Raw genomic sequence first — 22191 nt, 5'->3', positions numbered from 1 at the left:
TTCATGAACTCCATTATAATATTTTTAGCTTCTTTTAAGAAGTGCCTTAGAGTTTTAATGGGTTAATCAATTGAGTTTGTAGAATTTTCGCTGAAACTTCGCGACTACGATAGTGAGATGTTGGATACTAGATGTTGGCGATATCTATTTTTATTTTTGTCTTCCAAAAAAATATTTTAAATAAAGTTTCAAAGTGTTTTACGCTTACGCACACGTTTCTCGACAAATGACCGGCGTAAAGGATTTCTGACACGCTTTTGACCTCTTTCTGAAGATGTTTCTCTCTTCATCATCCAGCAGTAATCTGCCAACATATTTGTACCCCATCGTCCTTGAAATCTGCGTTCAAATTCCTTCAAGTCTTGGTGAAACCTTTCTCGTTGCTCTTCACTAAAGTCCCCGTTGTTCTCAGGAAATTGATCAATATGTGAATCAAGGAAATGAAGCCTCAAGTTCATTAGGCAGCCCAGTTTTTCAAAGTTGCGTACCATTTTTTTTACAATAGTTTTGTAATTTACTTTGAAAAATTTCATTTTTTTCTGAAAAAATTAAAAACATTTGGTGTCTTAAAAATTTGAAAAGAGTTTTTCTTAAAGATCGATTTAATTTGAAATCACGTAAGTACGTTTAAAAATCATATATAACAAATCGAGCTTCAAAAACCTTTTTTCCTCATTTGTAAAGTATCGGATGAATGCCGTCAAGCATTTATGATACCACACTCAGCGTGGCATCGTAGATGTAGGTATTAGGCGTTTGTCTTTAGTTATTAGTTATAAGTCTTCTCTAGTCAAATTTAACAATAAGTTTAGCGGAATATAGTTAATAATTTAATGTCAATAAAAATACGAGAAAACGGAGGAGTGTTTGTCAGAGGCTACAGAAAGGTGTAAAATCTTTAGATTAAACTTTTGCAAAGAAAATGTATTTTACAATTGGATTAATATTTTCCTTCTTTGAATCAAAAATTTCTGGTAATAGATTATGGCAATGTGCTGGTTAAACTTTAATACTACTGCAACCATAGCATCGCACTTTAGAATTTAAAGCATGATCAATTTTTTAATCTTTTAAAAATATTTTATTTGAATCAAAAAAACAAAAAACAATAGCATATGCTTTTGAATAATAGTGTGTGACGAACTATCTAGATTCTATAAAGACCCTATTAATAGGCCCTCCTTGGGTTGCCTACGGATGACCTCGCTAGCTGAGCGAGACGCTTTCGCTTGCGCCCTCGATAAATTGCCACTTTAGTGCCTCGATAGAAAATAGAAAATCTAGACAGGGCCTCTTAAATACCAAGTTATGATTTCTACCCGGGTTGGTTGATGCCGTAGTAAACCCATACACGTAAAATATCGGTTCATCCGTATTCAAAATTTAAGAATATTCACATTCGTAGATAAAAGCCGTAGCTCAATAATATTTCATACTTAAAGAGGAAAACTCAACTCTTAAATATATTCCCTGGCTATTTATAGGTTTTAACCTTTCGAAGTTCACTGAAATTTATTCGCATACAGGTGTCTACACTAGAGGCTCTTTTTCTAAAGGGCCCCGCACTAAATGTATGGGAAAATGGCTTTCGGTGGATTTAGCTTAAACTTTGTAATTTTTAAGGTTATACGTGCCGGATGAAATATCCGTTAAAAAATCCAAAAAAAATGGACAGTTTCAGCGCTATGCAGCGCTAAACGCTCAAGATCAGTGAATTAAACGAATTACAACAGATTTTGTTGCATAAGCGATGTCAGCATAGAAATCACGGTTCAGATCGTGGTCTGTCATATTTTCGCCTACACCGTTGACTCATATAGCGCGATTCTCAAAACGATCAAACGCTAAGCGCCCGAATGTTAAACTTAACTAATTAATCACTTCTTTAAAGGCAGGAATGGTACCCAAAATAACATTAGTAACTAGTGCGCACATACCGATAATAACATTCTACCCTTCGCAAGAGGGTCGAACGCTATGCGCTCAAGATCAGCGAATAAAACCAATCCTAGTAACTTTAGCGACAAAAGCGATATCACTATAAGAATCACACATCAGAAAGTAGCCATTAATATGTATAGCCACACCAATGAGTTATATTGCGCGCTTCTCGAAACGATCAAACGATAAGCGCCCAAGATTTGAACTTGACTAAGTAATTACTTTTTTAAAGGCAGAAATGGTACCCAAATTAACATTAGTAACAAGTGCGCACATCGATAATAACAGTGTACCCTGCGCCAGAGGGCCAAACGCTAAGCGCCCATGATCAGCGAATAGAACCAATCCTAGTAGCTTTAGCGACACAAGCGATGTCTGTATACGAAACACGCATCAAGAAGTGGTCAGTAACATGTTTAGCCAAACCAATGACAATATGAGTCAACACCGATGACTCATAGCGCGCTTCTCAGAACGGGCAAACGCTAAGCGCAGAAGATTTAAAGTTGACTAAGAAATCACTTTTTCAAAGGCCTTTCACAAAAGAAATGACAGAAAAACATACAGTCGTCGATGGAAATAATAAGTGAATGCTGCATGATGAACGACTGTCACTTCAACCTCGGCATTCACTTATTATTATATTAAACATACACACACACACACACACACATATATATATATATATATATATATTAAATAGCATTCACTTATGTCATTTCTTTTGTGAAAGGTCTCGAGAGCGGATAGTAATTTTATTGGTAAGTTTAGGAAAAAAAATTCTTATCTGTTCCCTTGTATTAATTGTATTAATTGTGTTGTATTTCTTATTCCTTTTTTGTGTTTAGTTTCATGAGTTTCTCTTATGGTTTAAAAAAATGGCATTCAGAGTTCGAGTTAATTGCTATGTGTGCGATAGAGTCTATCAACCAGGACAAATGGCTCGAATTGATGGAAATAATAATCCTGATAGGCAAAACATTGCAATTTTTATACGCCTTCAACTTCGAAGACCACCAGTTGAAGTCGTCGATGAGAGTAGGTTATGTCTCAATTGCAATCAATCGATTCGCAATGAGATAAAGGAGATCCAACATGACCCAGGATGTTTAAGACTGAATGTTCTTACACAAACAGGCAGGCAAACGTGCATGTTCTGTAATGCTGATGTTAATACTCCAAGGCTTTCAATTGAATGTAGAGTTAACGCTTTTATTGTCATGGACATTTTCATTCCAGAAGAAACAAGATCATGCTTAAATCATTTGGATGAACATGGTTTCATCTTAGGCCCCTTGCTTCCTGGACTACAAGCGATTAATAGACCGCATAGGATTCCGGGACAGCAGTTACTTCTGTTTTTGCAGCAACTTTGTAACGAAGCAAATGTTCATGCGGTCGCGGCGTTTAATAATGAGGATAGTTTCACTGATGAAGAGTTTGAAGCTATTGCTTCTGTAACAAAGGAACAATTTAGAGAATTGTATGCATTTTGTGATCCTATTCCGCAGTTACATGGACATGGTGCCAGATACGTGAGGAAAAAAGATCTGCTGACTTTCCTTTGCAAAATGCGTCAAGGTCTTTCTGATGAATTTCTAAATGTGATTTTTCATTATTCGAGCCGGCAAGCTACAAGCATGGCCATTTCTACTGTAGGAGAGTCTTTAATGCAGCGATTTGTGTTTGGTAACATTGGATTTAATGCGATAAGCAGAGAGGAATTCATTGAAAGACACATGATATCATTCGCCAATGAACTTTATAACTTGGTAAAACCTGCTCTCATTGTTGCTCCAGACGGATACATACTTGAAATTAAAGGACCATATTTTTCTGACTCGCGAAGCAATGACGCACAAATGCTCATTAACGAATTTGAAAGAGATGTGGAAGGTATAAGAGAATTTTTCAACATTGGTGATATTTTTAACAAGGACCGTGGATATAGAGATGCCCAACCACTTCTAGAACGCTTAGGAATTGTGTCCAAGATACCACCATTTCTCCAACAAGGACAGAGTCAATTGGTAACGGAAGAAGCAAGCGAAGCTCGGCTAATAACGAAATCTAGATGGATAGTGGAATCCAGAAATGGCTACATAAAGTTCATTTTCAAGTTCTTCGAGAAAACCATTCCGATGGCTCATGTACACAATTTAAGGGACTTCTTTCGTATTGCTGGTGCCATAATTAATCGGTACCATCCTGTTATCGAGATGCATGGCGCTACAGCAGAGCTTGCAAGAGAATATATAGCGAGAGCTCGTGAGCCAAATATTGTGCAAGCGCGCGTAGAAGTGGACAATATGCGCTACAGAAATGCAAATTGGAATCGCCTGCATGAACTTCCAGTACCACAATTTCCTCGCCTTACATTGGAAGAAATACGCGACATAACAATTGGCGTGTATCAAGTAGAACATGCCCCATCTTACGTTCGAGACAAGCTGCAATGAGAAGAAGATGAGGAGTTTCAACTAGATACGCGACTTAATGAACCTGGTTTGATCAGAGTACAAGTATTTTCTCGTTTCCGAAATGCGATAAGGTACCAGCTGTGGATAGCGTTCAATGAGATCGATGACATAGGACCAGACAATAACGAAACGCTTCTCGGTTATTACTGCACATGTAAGTCAGGGGCCAGAACTCTTGGCACTTGCGCACATATTGCAAGCGTTTTATGGTACCTGGATTATGCACGTCACCAGCAACACGTAAAGTATCCTCAAACTTCCTTGCTACAAAGGATTGTAGACGCTGCTAATAGAGGTAAAAAAGCGAACCTGAATCAAGAGCCAGAAATAGTTTAATATTTCGCAAAAGCTACTGGGATTGGTTCTATTCGCTGATCATGGGTGCTTAGCGTTCGGCCCTCCTGCGAAGGGTACACTGTTATTATCGGAATATGCGCACTAGTTACTAATGTTACTTTGGGTACCATTTCTGCCTTTAAAGAAGTGATGAATTAGTCAAGTTAAAATCTTGGGCGCTTAGCATTTGATCGTTTTGAGAAGCGCACTATATGAGTCAACGGTGCAGGCGAAAATATGACAGACCACGATCTGAACCCTGATTTCTATGTTGACATCGCTTTTGTAACTAAATCTATCGTAATTCGTTCTATTCACTGATCATGAGCGCTTAGCGTTCGGCACTTTTGAGAACAGTACAATGTAATTATCAGAATGTACGCACTTGTTACTAATGTTAATTTGGGTACCATTTCTGCCTTTAAAAAAGTAATTACTTAGTCAAGTTCAAATCTTGGGCGCTTAGCGTTTGATCGTTTCGAGAAGCGCGCAATATAACTCATTGGTTTGGCTAAACATAATACTGACTATTTTCTGATGCGTGATTCTTATAGTGACATCGCTTTTGTCGCTAAAATTACTAGGATTGGTTTTATTCGCTGATCTTAAGCGCTTAGCGTTCAACTCTCTTGCGAAGGGTAGAATTTTATTATCGGTACGTGCACACTAGTTACTAATGTTACTTTGGGTACCATTTCTGCCTTTAAAGAAGTGATTAATTAGTCAATTTGAAATCTTGGGCGCTTAGCGTTTGATCGCTTTGAGAAGCGCGCTATATGAGTCAACGGTGTAGGCGAAAATATGACAGACCACGATCTGAACCGTGATTTCTATGTTGACATCGCTTTTGTAACAAAATCTGTGGTGTCCTCACAGTTTTAGTGGTACTGCCTCTACAATTCTTTTATTTTTAGAAGGAAAGTCTCTTGGACTCAAGCTCTTTAGAAATATTCTCGAGGATTGTGCCGAGATTCGAAACTTTTCTTGGCCAGATTTAGAGACGTATACTCCCGTCTGCCCATACAAATTTAAGGTTCTCAAAGCAAGTTTCTATATTTCAGAATCAAACTTACTTGACCAAGGTTAATGGGTATACCATGCCTTGCTCTTCGGTTGATTTGTGAAATTTTATATTTGAAAATATTTCAATATCTGAGTGGCTCTTTGCCGTGAGATCTAAGATTTTCTCAGAAGATGAAAATTTGACGTTTTTCGTCTAAGTACAATTGTAGTCCGTAGGACTTGAAGAATTCTTAATTTATAAAATCTGGCGTTATTCGCCTAAGTCAATTTAGTCCGTGGGACTTAGAAATATTTTTCAATTATAAAAATTTGGACGTTTTTCGTCAGAGTTCAATATGGTCCTTTAGGTCTTAGAAAAATTCTAGATATTAAAAAGAAATCAATCTTGAAGCGCAAATATAAGTCGTTTCCGTAGGAAAAGTAGCTAAGTGTAGTGTACAAAAAGCAAATATGAGCAAATTCAGTTTATGGAAAAACGACAAAAGTTGCAATAAAAACGTTTAATAACACCATAGGGACTGGTCAAACCTGATTCGCCAATCAAGTCTTTTTATTAAAAAACCAAATCCGTGAGGACGGAAAGCCAAATCGGATGGGTATTATATCCATGGTCCCTATTGATGTTATTAGGGTGTTTTAAGATTTCGATTGCTTCTCTATGTTTTCTTGGAAACATGTTGTGTGTTTTTGCAATGACTTGTTCTGTCAAATAAAATGTTATGTCCTGTTTCGACATGATATTTAGCTAGTGCTGATTGCGTAAAATGTTTAAGCCTGACTTTACTCTCATGTTCCTTTATACGTTGGCTCGCTGCTCTCTCGGTTTCTTCAATATAGACTTTGCCACAAGAACAAGGGAAGAATTCTCAACAAACACAACATTCAAACCATACTTAAACCACCTGTGAACATAGGACAACTACTAAATAACCCTAAAGACAAAAAGGCACCCCCAAGTGATTGAGGAGTATATAAAATCCCTTGTTCTTGTGGCAAAGTCTATATTGGAGATACAGGGAGAGGGATGAGCCAACGTATAAAGGAACGTGAGAATAAAGTCGGACTAAAACATTTTAAGCAATCAGCACTGGCAAAACAGGACATAACATTTTGACAGAATAACAGTCATTGCAAAAGACACAACATCTTTCCAAAAAAACATAGTGAAGCAATCGAAATCTTAAAATACCCTAATAACATCAATAGGGACAATGGATATAATACCAATCAGATTTGGCTTTCCGTCCTCCCAGATTTTTTTTTAAGACTTGATTGGCCAATCAGGTTCGACCAGTCCCAACGGTCGGGCGCTCTGGTCAGTCACAGGCATCGTAAAGAGTATAAATAAGAACCACATAACCTGATACCTCAGTTTCAGGTCAGCCTTGAAGAAGTGAACTGCAATGTTCACGAAACGTCGGCAAAATTCGTAGTTTTTTACACGAGTGAAACCCGAAATATCCCTTCTTATGAAAATGAATCATCGTGAAAGTATTTAATCGATTTTGTAACGTATGCTTTCAAATTATCAAAATACAGGAGATATAAGGTGCATTCTTTATTTTTTAAATAAAATTAATTAAACGAAGAAATTTCACCTGAACTTGAAATTTCTATTTAACCAAATTACCTTCACTACTCTCTATTTGTTGGAGGAATTATAAATCAATTGGCCTCAGTAGATAGTAAAAATACAGGCAATTGCGGATTTTTGTCCAAAAATAGGATTTTTTTGCACTATGTATCGTATATAGCTTAAGCACTTCAAAGATAGTTTGGAGTCAACCCTTTTAAAAACTACCAATCCGAACGGATTTTGGTCGAATATAATAAAATCAAAATCATAAGATTTATAGACTTTCAAAATTCAAACAAAACGAATATGAAGGTTTTAAGTCAAATAACGCAAGATATAAACAAAGTACGGAGAAGAAAAACGTTGCTTATAAAAAGTTCGTAAAGATTATCATAGCAGCGTTTTGAATATTCTTAAAACATCAAAAATTCAGATTTTTACGCCATAAAACATTATAAAAAATAAATGATTCGATTTTGCGATGTAAAGTTGCTTAAACAAAAAATAGAGACAAATTTATTCATGTGGTTTTAGACAAAAATTCAAATATTAAAACTTCCATGAAAAATTAATATTTTTTGGTAAAGACTTGAATAATTGGTCGAAACTCAAACTGCTTCACTAAATATTCATTTCATTGGTAGAAGCTTAAACTATTTTGTGGACAATTTTTTTATATCGATATATAAAAATTAATTTTTGTGAGTTGACGAATAAACTATTGAATTTTTAATTTAAAATATAACATTTTGGAATCGAATTGAAGTGCTTTATTGCAAGTTAAACTGCGTTGTCAGATATTTATTCCATTTTTTATGGACGGAAATGATTTATGAAAATTACTCTTCTTTCAATTGAAAATTAGTTTCTAAAGAAATGATATAAATGATAAATTATAAATAATACAATAATATGAACATCTATATGCAGACAAAAATCGATTTTCTCTCAATGTTTATGAAATTACACTATCAGAAACGAACAATCGATAATGATACAATTTTCTTGAGGTTATAAGTTTTTATTACATATAATATTACTTAACAATCATTTTGGTTTGTATAAACCCCTTCACATTAAATCAAAAGAAAATTAAGAATAGGAATGTTGTTTACTAAATAATAGGCGAAAGAGTCAAGAATAACATTTCTTCAGGATTTGAATTGGCCTACAATTATCAACAATAATCATTTGAAAATCCCTTCCACATATCAGTTGTAAATTCAAGAAGAAATTAAAAGAAAAACCTAATCTAAAATAAATGATGAATTGCATTCTGCAATCTACAAGCCATTGGTAATTACGTTATTCGATTACTCTCCATTGTGCCTGTCAATTAACAAAAATGTTAAGTATTTTTTAAGTCAAAAATTAATAATACACATTCTGTAAAGAATCTTCATTTGAAACTTCTTGATGAAACCATCGTGGAAATATTGGGCGCCTTTCGCCTAAAGGACATTCTTTCATTTCAGTTGCGGTCATTATTTCAAGTTTACCGCTTATCATGTTTATTTTTATTCTCGAACGATTCTTATTGGTCGTATATATTCCACGCAGAAATCCTGTATACTCCAGTATTGCAAAAATGTCACCATTGGATGTTGATAATACCATATATTCCCGATCTGGCAAGGGCACATATATAACATTTCTTAATAGCAATCGAATTGGTTTATTCGCAGGAAAAACGTATCTTCGAAATTCGAATCGCAGGTTCTGATTTATCTGAGGAATGAGTCGAATATATCCAAGTTTTGCAAGAGAATATCCAAGTACTTCATGAGAAGGAGGCCTGCCCGGATAGGACCGGTCAGGGGAATGTTGTCTGGACGAAGAAGATGAACGTGGATGACTTTCTCCACGAGAATTCCAGACAGACTGTAGTGAATCGTGATTTTCAACAGATTTAATAAAACTGTTTGGGAGGAATGGGTGAATCTTGCCTACTGGACAATTCCTAATTTCATCTGGGGTCAAATTAATAACTTTGCCGCTAATCATATTTATTTTTATTCGCGATTTATTTTTATCTGTCCTGAACATTGCACGAAGAATGTCACTATAATCCATTATTGCAAAAACATCACCATCGGATGTTGATAATACTATATATTCTTGGTTTGGCTCTAAAGCGTAGATCAATTGTTCTTTTCGAATTCGAATTTTTTCTTTGGTAGGAAAAACGTATCTTCGAAATTCAAATCGTAGGTTCCGATTTGTGCAAGAAATAAGCCGAACATAACCAAGTTGTTCTATTGCACAACCTAGTACTTGATCAGATGGAGGCCTGCTCAGAAGAGTCCTAATCGTGGAACGAAGAGGCACCTGTGGTTCGCTATGGCGATTCCATACGGGCTGTAGAGAGTCGTAATTTGCAAAACTTTTAATAAAGTTTCGTGGAAATATTGGGTAATTCTTGCCTACTTGACAATCCCTTACTTCATCTGGGGTTAAACTATCAACTGCGCCGCTTATCATGTTTATTTTTACTCTCGGATGATGTCTATCTCCCCTATATATTCCAAGAAGAAGCCCAGTATACTCCAGTATTGCAAAAACTTCACCATTGGATAATGATAATACAATCTGCTCTTGGGTTGGCAACGGTCTCATTCTACTCTGATCCGCACGCAGTCTAAGTTGTTTATCGACAGGAAAATAATATCTTCGAAATTCGAATTGAAGGCTCTCATTTGTGCGGGGAATGAGCCGAATATATCCAAGTTGTCTAAGTGAATATCCAAGTACTGTAATAGAAGTAGGAGACCTTGACCTGGCACGAACAGGACTATGTTCGCAATTAGGATTCCCTTCGGTCTGTGAACTACTTTCTGCAAGAAGTAATATATTTTCAAAAGGCGACGAAGAAGGACTAGGATTACGTTCATTATTAGGATTCTTGGCGGATGGTGAACTACATGCAAAAAATTCTTAAATACAATAACGCCTTACTGAGTATTTTTAAGGTTAAATAAAGATACACTTTTCGTAAAAGGCGAGTGCATAAGCGCTTTAATAACTTAAATGGCCATAAACGATTTTCTGCAATACAAGAACCTCACTAATACAAAAAGTTTTACATATGTCCATTTCCTTGGCAAATATGTTATTACTCTGTTTTTACTGTCAAACGCCGTATACAAAGACTCAATTTCCAATATGATAACTAAATAATTTAATCACGCCTTTTATATTAGCCTTATTGTAAATAATTTAATTGCAATTTTTAAATAAATTGTTATGGATATGGATGTTTTCTTTTTCGTTTTAAATTTTTCTACTCTGAGTAACTTTTTTTAAACCAACTTATTATATCTTATTACTGGGACACCGTATGTCCAATTTTCCGAGAAAACAGTGGTACAAGAAACATAAAATTATTATTTGCCTGAAAAAGAAATTAGTTTATTTAAATTAAATGTTTCGAAGACCTTTCAAAAATAAAGAAAATATCTTTGTAGGATGAAAATTTAACACACATTACTTGAAAGTGTTAATTAAGTCAGTCAGGAAGTTTCCATGACTGAGAAAAAAACACTTGATACCGTTTGAAAATTCATTGTATTCACTATGATTGTCATCTTAGTTTACATTATGATTGGTTTTTTGTCATTACTATTTAAACTTAGTTTTATGCTATAAATTAGGTAGGCGAAAAGTTGTTTTAAATCTGCTCTGCTAATTTATAGCTTAAATTCACTCATAGATTGCTATTTTGGCAGTGCTGATAAAAAACCCAGCAGACAAAAGCTTTTATTCCATCCTAGGATAAACTTTCGCTAAACTTGATGTAAATGAAAACAGCAGAAACTTTTACAAGCAACAAAATTTAACTTTAGTTCTTTCTGAGGTAAAATGACTATGTAAATCTATGACCTCATAATTTTTGATACCATAAATTTTAAAAACAAAGTGCTATTACAGGAATAGTTTCAAGTATTACAATAAGACTTAGAAAAAACCGTTTAACTTCAGGTTCGATCCACAGGTTTGTGAAATATCCGTATTCATGCACATGCTTTATAATATACAACAAGAACTATATGTATACATATATTAAATTATTATAATTACCAAAAGAATTAACGATGACCGTCAAAGTGAAAACAGAAATATAGACGAGCCTCATCTTCGCAGAAGTAGAGAAAAAACTGATTAATAGTTCAGTAAATAATTTCTTTAACAAGCGTATCTGAGGATATTCCATTGTAATATCAGAGTGCAAATATGTAAATAAGTAGCTCTTATATCACATATAAATGAGATAACAAAGTGATTAGGGACAAAATTGTCCTTCTCAGATAAGGATATTATTCAAACAAATTCATTATGATCATTATAATTATGACAATAATGGAAGGTATTGGTATTATATGAGAACTGAGCGTCACCGATTTCACAAAAATTCGACGCTTTTGGACTTATTGGTTCTAGCTGATTATTCGAAATGGTTTCAAAAAAATCTAAAATTCCGTTTTCCGACTGAACCGCGCAATATAAGATAAAATATTATCAAGAATAATCGTTCATCACAAAAAGATCTGCAAATTTAATTTAATGAAACAAATTATTCTAATCCAAAAAGAAGAAAAAATTACAGTTTCAAAGGTCTTCATTAGCTCTTGATTAGTTTGCTAACTTCAGATTGAGAAATGATCCGATACAGCGAAATAAAATTATTCCAAATTATTTTATTATTCCTTATTATTATTTCTAAGTGTTCTGATTGGGATTCGAAACTTCCAAATTGTTATGGTCCGAGCCCATACTGTGACCCTAAATAGTAATTAGGGTCCACCTATAAACCATAATAAACCTATTCAATTTTCCATTGCATACTCACCTTTCTCAGTTTTAAAATTAAACTATAAAATTTTTAATTAAAAATTACACTTTTTGGTTAAAAATTGAAGTGCTTGGCCGAAAGTTGAACGTCTTCAAAACCCCGGGTATTGGCCGCTGGCACTCCATGCCGTTTTCCGATTAAAATTATAATTAGTCTCTAGTGTGCCATAGTACCGATAGAACGCGCTCAGGTATCTTTCAAGCAACTATCGTAATATGTTCCCGTACTCCTTCCTGCTTCCATTATGCTCTTTTCAGTCTCAATGATCTCGGGGAGAAGGTGCGCGCTCTTGGCACTCCGTGCCACCAGACTGATTTTTTTTTAAATGTGATACAGACGAAATCTTTTGTTAATTAATTTTGAATTTTATACATTTCTTTTTCTCGATGTTTACGGTTTAATTTGAATACGTCAGTTTATGTGATCAAGCTATTTTAATTTTTAAGCGTTTTTTTAAGGGTCTTCTAATAAAACAGGTTGGCCTTTGAAAAGATCATATGGATCTTCAAGTTCAGCACAGTAAGAATGCTCATTCATAATACTATCAATTTGAGTCTTCTTGCGCTGTTTAATAGAATTTAAATCAGAATTGTGATTTCTTACTGAGTCACATGCGTCAAATTTGGTACCCACTTTCCTTTCGGAATAAATGGAACTTATATTTAAATTTGGTCTCTTTTCAGATCTTTCAATTCCTACTGTCCCAGATGATTCAATTTGAACTCATTCTGTAGCGCTTGAATTTTCAGAAATGTAAATTACTACGATTTTGGATGTTCTACTTTCAACTGATTCTATCGGACTTAAAATTTTAGAAGTTTCACTTTCTGCGGTTTCGGATGTTTCAGTTTCAACTGCATCCCATGTTAACCTGACACAATTCATATCTCTATAATGAGAATTAAGAAAGTTATCGTAACATATATATAAATACTGTCAACATTGGTTTCCTCCATATTACACACTTGTTTCTAGTTTTCCTTTTAACTTGTCTTCTAAGGGAAATTGTGAAAAAGTTTGTTTTTATAAGACGAATAAACTACGGGAGAATAATACTTGCAATTGCAGTTTCGAAACTTGCACGAATATCGTAACGTTCCGATTTTTGATACCATTTTCAACCCACGTGAGTGACAAATTGAAGAATAATGTTCGAAGAAAGCTATTAGTTGTATTTAGCGCTGCACGCTATAACTATATTTAATCATCAAAATTTAAGACATTTAAATTAGACTAAAATCCAAATTAAAAATCCTACTTAACGTCCAATAATCAAATTGATGCAAAGTCCTGTTGAAAAAACAAGAATCCAACCACCAAATTTGGACCACATAAAAATGTTATTTTATTGTAATTTGATGATAATAAAAATAAAAAATACGAAAGAAAGAAAAGGAAGGGGATATGGTTGGCTGCCTTCTCATTTTTCTTTCCTCTTTTTTATTTTTGTCCGAAATTTTCTGTTTGTTTTTTTTTCAGATTACAATAGGATTTTTTGTTTGTTTGTTCGTTGTAGTCCAAAGGAACAGGAGGGAAGGAGAGGAGAGTAAGGTAAAGGAGAGAGAAGAGAGAATGAAAGAGGAAAGAAAAGGAGTGGTGGGGAGGGGACAGGAAGGGAGTGGAAAGGAAAGGAAAGGAGGAAGAGGAGTGGAGGGGAAAGAAGAGATGAGAGGAAGAGATATAAAAGGAAAAGAGAGGAGAGTATACAAGGATAAAAAGATAGGTGGGGAGAGAAAAGGAGAGGTGGGGAAAGGAGTGGCAAGGAGATGAGTTGAGAGGAAATGAGATGAAGGGAAAGGAGAGGAAACTAGAGAAAAAGAGAGAAGGGAAAGAAGAGCAGGAAGAGGAATGGGTCGTTGCTAATTGTCAATATAGCACGGTCAGACTAAAAACTTTTTGATACGGATACATACATATAGCGTTGAACACGGTGACTAATATATGGACCCTCGGGTGCAGATTTCCCTATTTTTTATATTTACCTAGTAAATATAAATAAATATACCTAATAAATAGCCAAGACTGCAAACAAATTAAATTTTGATAAATTAAGATTCTTAATGAAATCAATAATTTTTAATAAAGGTAGATGAATTGACAGAATTCAATATGTTGAGAGAATGCCAAATGAACGACTAACGAAACAAGTGTATCAAGGCAAAGTAAATGGCAACGTGCCCAGAGGTAGACCGCGGAAAGAATGGTTAAAATGTGTGAATGAGACCCTACTTAGAAGAGACATAAGAAGTCACAGAAACACGAAAGCCTGCATGAAAAAATGCATGGACATAAAAGAAGCTAGAGAAGTATGCCAGGACATGAAAGTATGGCGGAAAATAGTTAATAAAAAGAGTGTCAGTAGAGTGAACGACGCCTGAAACAAAGACCTTGGCTATTAATGGAATCAAGTGGGGAACCTTAAATAACGACTTCGTGACGTTCTTCGCTTGGGGTGATTGCTAGAGAGATTGATCAGCAACCTGGGTCGGAGCAGTGTTGCGGAACGAACGTGTTATTTACTTAAATAGCACGAGAATTCTGGATCAATCTGAAAAATCTCTATCCCTTTCACGCACTACTCCTTTCCCCTGCCGAGTGAGTCACGCCTACCCCGAAAGGGAAATGGCTTAATGGTTTAATAATAATAATTCCACTCTCTAATAAGAAAAACGCGTACTTTATGAGCTATCATCTTTCTTGAAAGCAGCCTGGAGTGTTTACAATCTTAGCAGTAGTGGATTGCAATCATTTTACGGAGAGAGTTGCGAGAGAATGAAATGCATAATGCAATTCCGGAATCGAAGATTTGTCCTTTGCAATAACTACAGTCAAAATCTGAAAAAATAATAATCATCAATCGGTATTCTCGCATTAAAGAAAAGTTTTTAAAAATGTATAATGCATCAAAATGATATTTGAAGGGTCGAAGTCCAAAAGGTGATAAAGGACATTTTGTCAAGTTTACAGGAGAGCGACAAAACATTCTGTAAAACCTAAATCAACACTTATAGATAGAACAAAAGTGCTGTCCCAAGCTCAATATTACTAATTTAAGGCCAAAAATTTTTGATGAAAAAGTTGATTAGTTTACAGAACAAGGATGTGAAATTTGACAATCTGGAACTGAAACCAGCCTAAAATTGAAGCGATCTCGGCTATAGGTTAAGATAAAGAATGCAATTTTCAATCTAAAAATTAATAAATAAAATCATGCTCCCGAGATATTAGGTTTATAAATATGGGTAAAAAGACATACTTTTTTCGTTTTTTTTCTCTTAAAAAAATTACTCGATTAATTTTCAAACAAACAAATAATTTATTGTCAAAGAAGACGAATTTTCAATTTAAAAATATCAATTTTTAACCAAAAATGAAATAATTTAATTTCCAGTTACAAAATTAATTTTCAACAAGAGAAAACGAATTGTCAAGAAAGGAGTTAATATTTCCGCCAAAGTGATAATATTTCAATCAAAATAATTATTTAGTTTAAAAAAAGATGAATCTGTTGTAACAAAACACGTGAATTTTAAATCAAAGTTGAATTGTCAAGTAACATTGATCAATTCTCAACCAAAAATAGAATAATTAAATAAACAGTTAAAAAAATTAATTAAAAAAAAAATGGTAAATTTTCTACCAAAGTCATGAGTTTTTTTTAACTAAAACACACATTTTTAATAAAACGCATTCATTTTTAACTAAAAAGTATTAATTCTTAAAGATAAAAATAAAAGTAAAATATTTAGTTGAAAAAATAATAATTTTCAATAGAATAGTTACATTTTCAACTAAAGAGATGATTTTTTAGCAAAATACATGAATTCTCAACTAAAAAGATTAATTTACAACCCAAAATGGAATTTAAGTTTTTAACTAAAGAAATTACTTTTCAAACAAAAAACCAATTTTCAAGAAAATACACGAATTTTCAAGTAAAATAGGTAAATTTTAAAAAAATGGAACCTAAATTTTCAGCTGGAAAATTAATTTTTAAAAAATTGTACAACCAAATAATTAAATTTTCAATCAATGGGATGAATTTACTAGCAAAAAAAGGCGCAATTTCAACAAAACATATTAATTTTCAACTAAAAAATATCAATTTTCAACCAAAAATTAAAGTTAAATTTTTAGTTTAAAAAATCGGTTGATAATACATTCATGTGAATTAAAAACCCCACTGTTTTTAAAATATTTAAATGATTTATAAAAAGTTCGACTGTCTTGTTAAAAAGTCATCTTTTTTGTTTTAAAATTGTACTGGTTTTTAAACAGTCATTTCCTCGTAAACATTTGTCAGTCAAGAAAATCGTTGAATTTTCAACCATATAAGGCTGTCAAACATTTCAAATCCCTTAAAAATATTTTTAAATACCTTGACATTTTGAAAAGTTCTCGGAATTTTTTAAAATGCCCTGGAAATTTTTATAACACTTTAAACTTTTTGAAACCTATTAAAACTGTCGAGAAATCATAGGAAATTTCAGAATATACTGAAATCCTTTAAACTATCTTAAAACCAATGAAATCCATTAAAAATTTCTTGGAATCTTTTAAAAAATAATCTAAACTATTTGAAGAAGCATCACAAATACGTATACACTTCAAATCAATAGTGATACGATTTTAACAATAATTTACTATTTAATTATTATAAAAATGAATCCTGTCAAACTTTGTAAAGCCGTTGAGAATTCCTTGACATTAAAAAAATTTTCAATTCTTCTCTCACATACAAAATTGAAATAAATCTAACGAACTGATCCGCTTTGATCCTTTATTTGCAGAGCGAAAAAATTATACGTAACGTATTGGGCCACACAAAGAAACCGCAATTTTTGCTCTCCAATTTACGAAAAATAAAAAAAATAAACGATACAATTTTAGTATAAAATAAATTTGTAAAAAGTCCTACCTTATACCCGGATCTGCCAAAAGGTATTATATTCACTTTTCTTATATTTATTCTTCCCCTGATGTCGAGGGGCATGTGAGAATTTTTGCATTTGTTGGTGATGAATTCGAAGAACTTTTGCCACTGCACTATAAACTTTTAATTTTCCGTACTTTTAAATAAGTATCATGAAGGTTTTCGCAGGGAAAACGGAAAACCCCTCTTAATAAAACAGTAACGCGACGAGTAAACGACCTACTCACTTAGAGGTTATGGTACATGCCTCACAACCGACATCGCAAATTTTTAAGTCGCGAGCCCCTGATACGAGGCACATCATTTTACACATCAATTCTTTTATTTCGATTTATTGAAAAAATTATCGCTTATATTTCACAATTATCTTCATTGGGAAGCACAGCGCGCGATGAGAATGTGCACGCGAAGCGGGCAGCTTTTTTTTTAGTGTTAATGACGTTTTTCACAATTAAAGCCAAAATTACGCATCCTATCAAAAAGTGATTGACAAAAAATTTGTAGAACTTTTTCAAATGCACAATTTTTGTCTATTAATCTTCTACTGTATTCTGCACACTTTGGCCGAAAAATTTAATTTTTGATTTTTCATTATTTTGTATGCTGTCAAAATTTGGATTTTTGATTTTTCAAGAAAATTCAAAAGGTTGTTATTATAATCTTGTAGGGCATTAAAAAATAAACATTTTTCTTCTCTTGACTTTTATTCATATCCTGCGTTATTTGGCTTAAAATGTTGGTTTTCGTGTGGTTTTTGGAATTTTGTTAATGCTATAATACTGGTAAATTTTGGTTTTATAGAAAAAGCCATCAGGATAAATTGTTCGCCTATTTGAATACTATGAATATCCGTACAGACAATTTTTAAAATTTGAAAAAAAGTGGTCTCAAAAATTTTCAAAATACGCTAACTTTTTGAATTTTTATACAAAATGGCTGGTTAACGAACTTGACCTTTATTTTAGGACACACAAAGGCCAATCGAATCTCAATTCTTTCGAAAGTTATCGTGCTTACAAACTAAAAATCTACAGAAACACAGACATCGCACACACACGCACACACAGCCAGGCAGACATACACATTCGTAAAAACCTGTTTTTCGGATTCAGAGGGTCTCAAAACGTAGACATGTGACAAAAACGGGGAGGGGGGGGGGCAATTTGACAAAAATTTAATACCTTCTCTTGATGAGAATGTAAAAATTGAATTTTTAAACAAAAAAGATTAAAAATTAACCAAATAGTTGAATTTTTAAGTCAAAAATACGAATTTTTAAAAGACAGCAGAATGATCCACCCGAGAAGTTGAATTTTCAACCAAAAATATAATTTGCAACTAAGAAAGATGAATTTTATATCCAAAAAAGATTACTTTTTTAACCATAAAACATGAATCTTTAACAAACCAGTTTAACTTTTTATAAAAAATACGAATTTTAAACGAAATAATTAAATATTCAAAACAGGATCCAACTTTCAAACATAAATACTAAATTTTAAGAAAATAGTTGAAGTTTCATGCGAAAAAGACGAATTAAACAAAAACAGTTTAATGATCAATATAAAAAGATGAATTTTCAACCAAAAGTATCATTTTCTACGAAGAAAGTTGAAATTTGAACCAAAAAAGTTTATTTTTCTACCATAAAATGTGAATATTTAACGATAAAGTTAAATATTTGATAAAAAAAGAACTAATTTTGAACAAAATAATTGAATTTTCAACCAAATAGTGGCATTTTAACAAAAAAGATTAAACTTTAATTAAATAATTGAATTTTCAAGTTAAAAAGACCAATTTTTTTAATACAGTAGAATGATCAACGTAAGAACAAAAGATTTGAATTTTTAAACAAATAATCGAATTTTTAAACAAAAAAGATTAGACTTTAACCAAATAGTTGAATTTTCATGCCAAAAACACGATTGATTTTTTTTAACAGTTTCATTATTAACGTAAAAACTTGAATTTTAAACAAAAAATATTAATTTTCTGCAATAAAAGATGAATTTTCAACAAAACAGTTGGATTTTTGATTAAAAAAGATTACTTTTAAACAAAATAATTGAATTTTCAACCATTAGAAAATAAAATTGGTTCAATAATAATAACCATAATAATAATAATAATAATAATAATAACTAAATGGTCCAATCTTTTAACAAAAAAGATAGTTTTTAATGAAGAAAAGTGCATTTTTAAACACAAAATGATGAATGTTTAACAAATTTTCGATTAAAAAAAATATATGAATTTTGATCAAAATAATTTGAATTTTCAGTCAAAAGGTGGAATTTTCATCAATAAAGATAATTCTCAAAGAAGGCAAATAATTTTTAAAACTTAAAAAGATTACTTTTTTACCATACAAGCATAACTTCCTATACAAAAAGATGACTGTTCAACAGAAGTGCTATTTTTCATTAAAAAATGATGAATTTTGAACAACATAATTTGAATTTTCAGCTAAACGGTCGAATTTGCAAAAAAAAAAAGCCTCAACAAAAAACAATTTCACTTCCAAACAAATAGCGGACTCTACAAGCCCTTTCATTTGTATTTGAGGTTAGGTTTGACGGTTAAAACCTATACTACTCCAAAAAAACTGCTCAGTCTTTACCATAACTAAAAATACAAAATAAGTAAGATTTCTAGTACTCTGTAAATATTTTATAAAAGATATCTACCTCTTTCTCTTCTGGCAATCACTTGAAATTCATTTGAACTCATTCCACATTAATCCTCATTTCTCGTAAAAAGGCGCTAAGTCTGTAATGACGCTAAAGATTACCAACATCTGCAGTTCCAGGTCGATTAAATATAATAAAAAATAATAATTCACCTACCGAGGGTAAGAACTCTCTCACTCATATACCGACTGAAACTGAAGCTTTCCTTCTACACAACGAGATGGCCTACTGAATCTAAGTATTGACAGGTGCTTTTCAACATGGCGCCCAGTGTTTATGACAACTGATTCCGAACGGCCGACTCTACGGTCCCGGGCTCGTTTTTCAACTGCAAATCCTGTATTTTTCATTATTTTTCAATAAAATTCACCTCTCTCTCTTTCAAGTGTCAAACTTACCTTTTCGTAAATTGTGAAATTTTAAAAAACCGTTAGTGATCTATCGTGAGTGAGGAATTTTCTCGTGGAGCACTGATTGACCGTTTTGGAGACTGCAGATTTTTACCCTTTTTTCCAGCCCAGCAGAGAATCTCCTAGACGTCACGCTTGCTGCCATTATTGTAAGTACTACTACATTAATAAGGAAACAAATGATGATGTTGATCGACAAATTCTTTTGTTTTTTCGGCAACTTTTTCGCGAATCGTTTCGAGTTTTGACAAGAGAGCGAATCGAGCGAAACGAGGCCATCTTTGATCTCTCCTGTCAAGCCGGGAAGAATTTGCACGATTACGCGGATCCTGTTACATAAAATGTTACGTTCCAGTGCCGGAATACCTTTCTTTTATCTCGCTCGGAGGCTCGGTCTTTTTACCTGGGCCGGACTCTTTTGTACTTCTAAACAGGTTGCGGCAGGTAGCGGGTGGTTGGAAAATTCGAGAGTGGGAGAAAAGACACTGATTGATTTTGGATGAATAGCACGAAGAAGCAGGGATGTCGACCTTCTTTCTGAGAGATTGTTACAGTTTCTCACAAAAGAATTGTTTGCGCGGAAAAATCATTTCAAGTTTTATTTAAAGTTTCGGATAAAGAGATTCATTCATCACGTCACAGAGTGTGGCCAAAAGCACTTTTTGGGAGGAAAGTCTGTCTAAAAGCCAATTTTGAATGGATCTCAATGTGTGTGTGTGTGTGTGTTTTTTTTTTGTTGCAGTAAGAGATCGTCCCAACCAGAAAAATCGACTACTTTTGTTTAAAAAGTCTACTATTATATTTTTGGTTCGCAATTTTATTCATCTCGTTTCATCCTAATCCTAATGCGAATGTTACTTTTGTAAGGGTGGCTGCTGGATCGGGGAACCGGGAAATGACGGTGAATTTATTTTTTACCGGAATTTTATAATATTTAGAGGAAGAAAATCAGTCCTTCTTTAATTTTAACCGTTTTCTAAATAATTAGTTAAATTGTTATTTTTTTAAATTATGATGTCATTCAGCGTAAAATACGTAATTCGAAAACCTTTCACTTCAAAAAAGTTCCAGCTTAGATATTAATTTTCAAGCGTATATTTTAATTCAAAGATTTTTTAAATACAGGTTTAAAGACTTATAAATTAATTAATGACATTGAAAATTGAATTGTACTGAAAGTTTTTTAAGTAAATAATAATTGAGTATACAAGACGATTCGGAATCAATTCACAATTATAGCATTTAGAGATTTTAACCTTAAAAATCAAACTGTTTCAATTGAAAAGTCTTATAGTGAAACAAATGTAAACGCCTGATTGAAACTTTATAAACTATTTTTAATTTTTAAGTAACGTCAAAATGTATATTTATAATTAAAGGCTTCTATTAAATTTAAAATATTTCAGTCTAAAATGTTCCATTTTTTCACCAGTCAATTTGAAATTTTTTAATTAAGAAAAGGAACAATTATCACTTAATATTCAGAAATATCTGACTGTTGATTTAAAATCAGTAATTGTAAATTAAACATCCAAAAATAATAGAAAAAAAATAAACTGTAAATGTTACAATTTTAATTTTTCTATTTAAAAAAAATTAATTTTTAAGTCAAGTTGATGAATTTTTGTATGTGCATAATAATTGAACATCTATTGTCCTTAGAAAAATTCGAGTAAGTTAATTTAAAATAATTTAAAAGAAGTGTCTACGTGTACCAACCAAATCCGACTATTCATACCCAAATATCAGTAAATTCGTTACTGTAAGCAAACTTTTATTTTGGATATATTGCTTCAAGCAAATCCGAAACTTCGAAATTGAGTTTTGTCTGATTTTAAAAATTTGAAAAAAGACATAATAATGTGCGACAAAAATAACGGCGAAAAAACAAATGATTCTGTTGATCTAGTGATTGAATTGCTCGAACCACCAAAATAACTTGAAGAAAAT

General features: G+C 32.8%; 1 long non-coding RNA gene across 1 annotated transcript in view; it reads right to left on the bottom strand.

Moving 5' to 3' along the window:
• LOC117178900 overlaps positions 1–19914 on the bottom strand; it is a 27781-nt gene extending 7867 nt beyond the window's left edge. Inside the window, exon 1 of the long non-coding RNA XR_004467837.1 lies at positions 19829–19914. This is a non-coding gene — a long non-coding RNA (uncharacterized LOC117178900). The remainder of the gene's footprint in view (positions 1–19828) is intronic.
• Between the last annotated feature and the right edge of the window lie 2277 nt (positions 19915–22191).

The sequence above is a fragment of the Belonocnema kinseyi genome, chromosome 8 (assembly GCF_010883055.1).
Source record: "Belonocnema kinseyi isolate 2016_QV_RU_SX_M_011 chromosome 8, B_treatae_v1, whole genome shotgun sequence".
In the NCBI taxonomy this organism is placed as follows: Eukaryota; Metazoa; Arthropoda; class Insecta; order Hymenoptera; family Cynipidae; genus Belonocnema; species Belonocnema kinseyi.
This window is presented reverse-complemented; position numbering and strand designations above follow the sequence as displayed.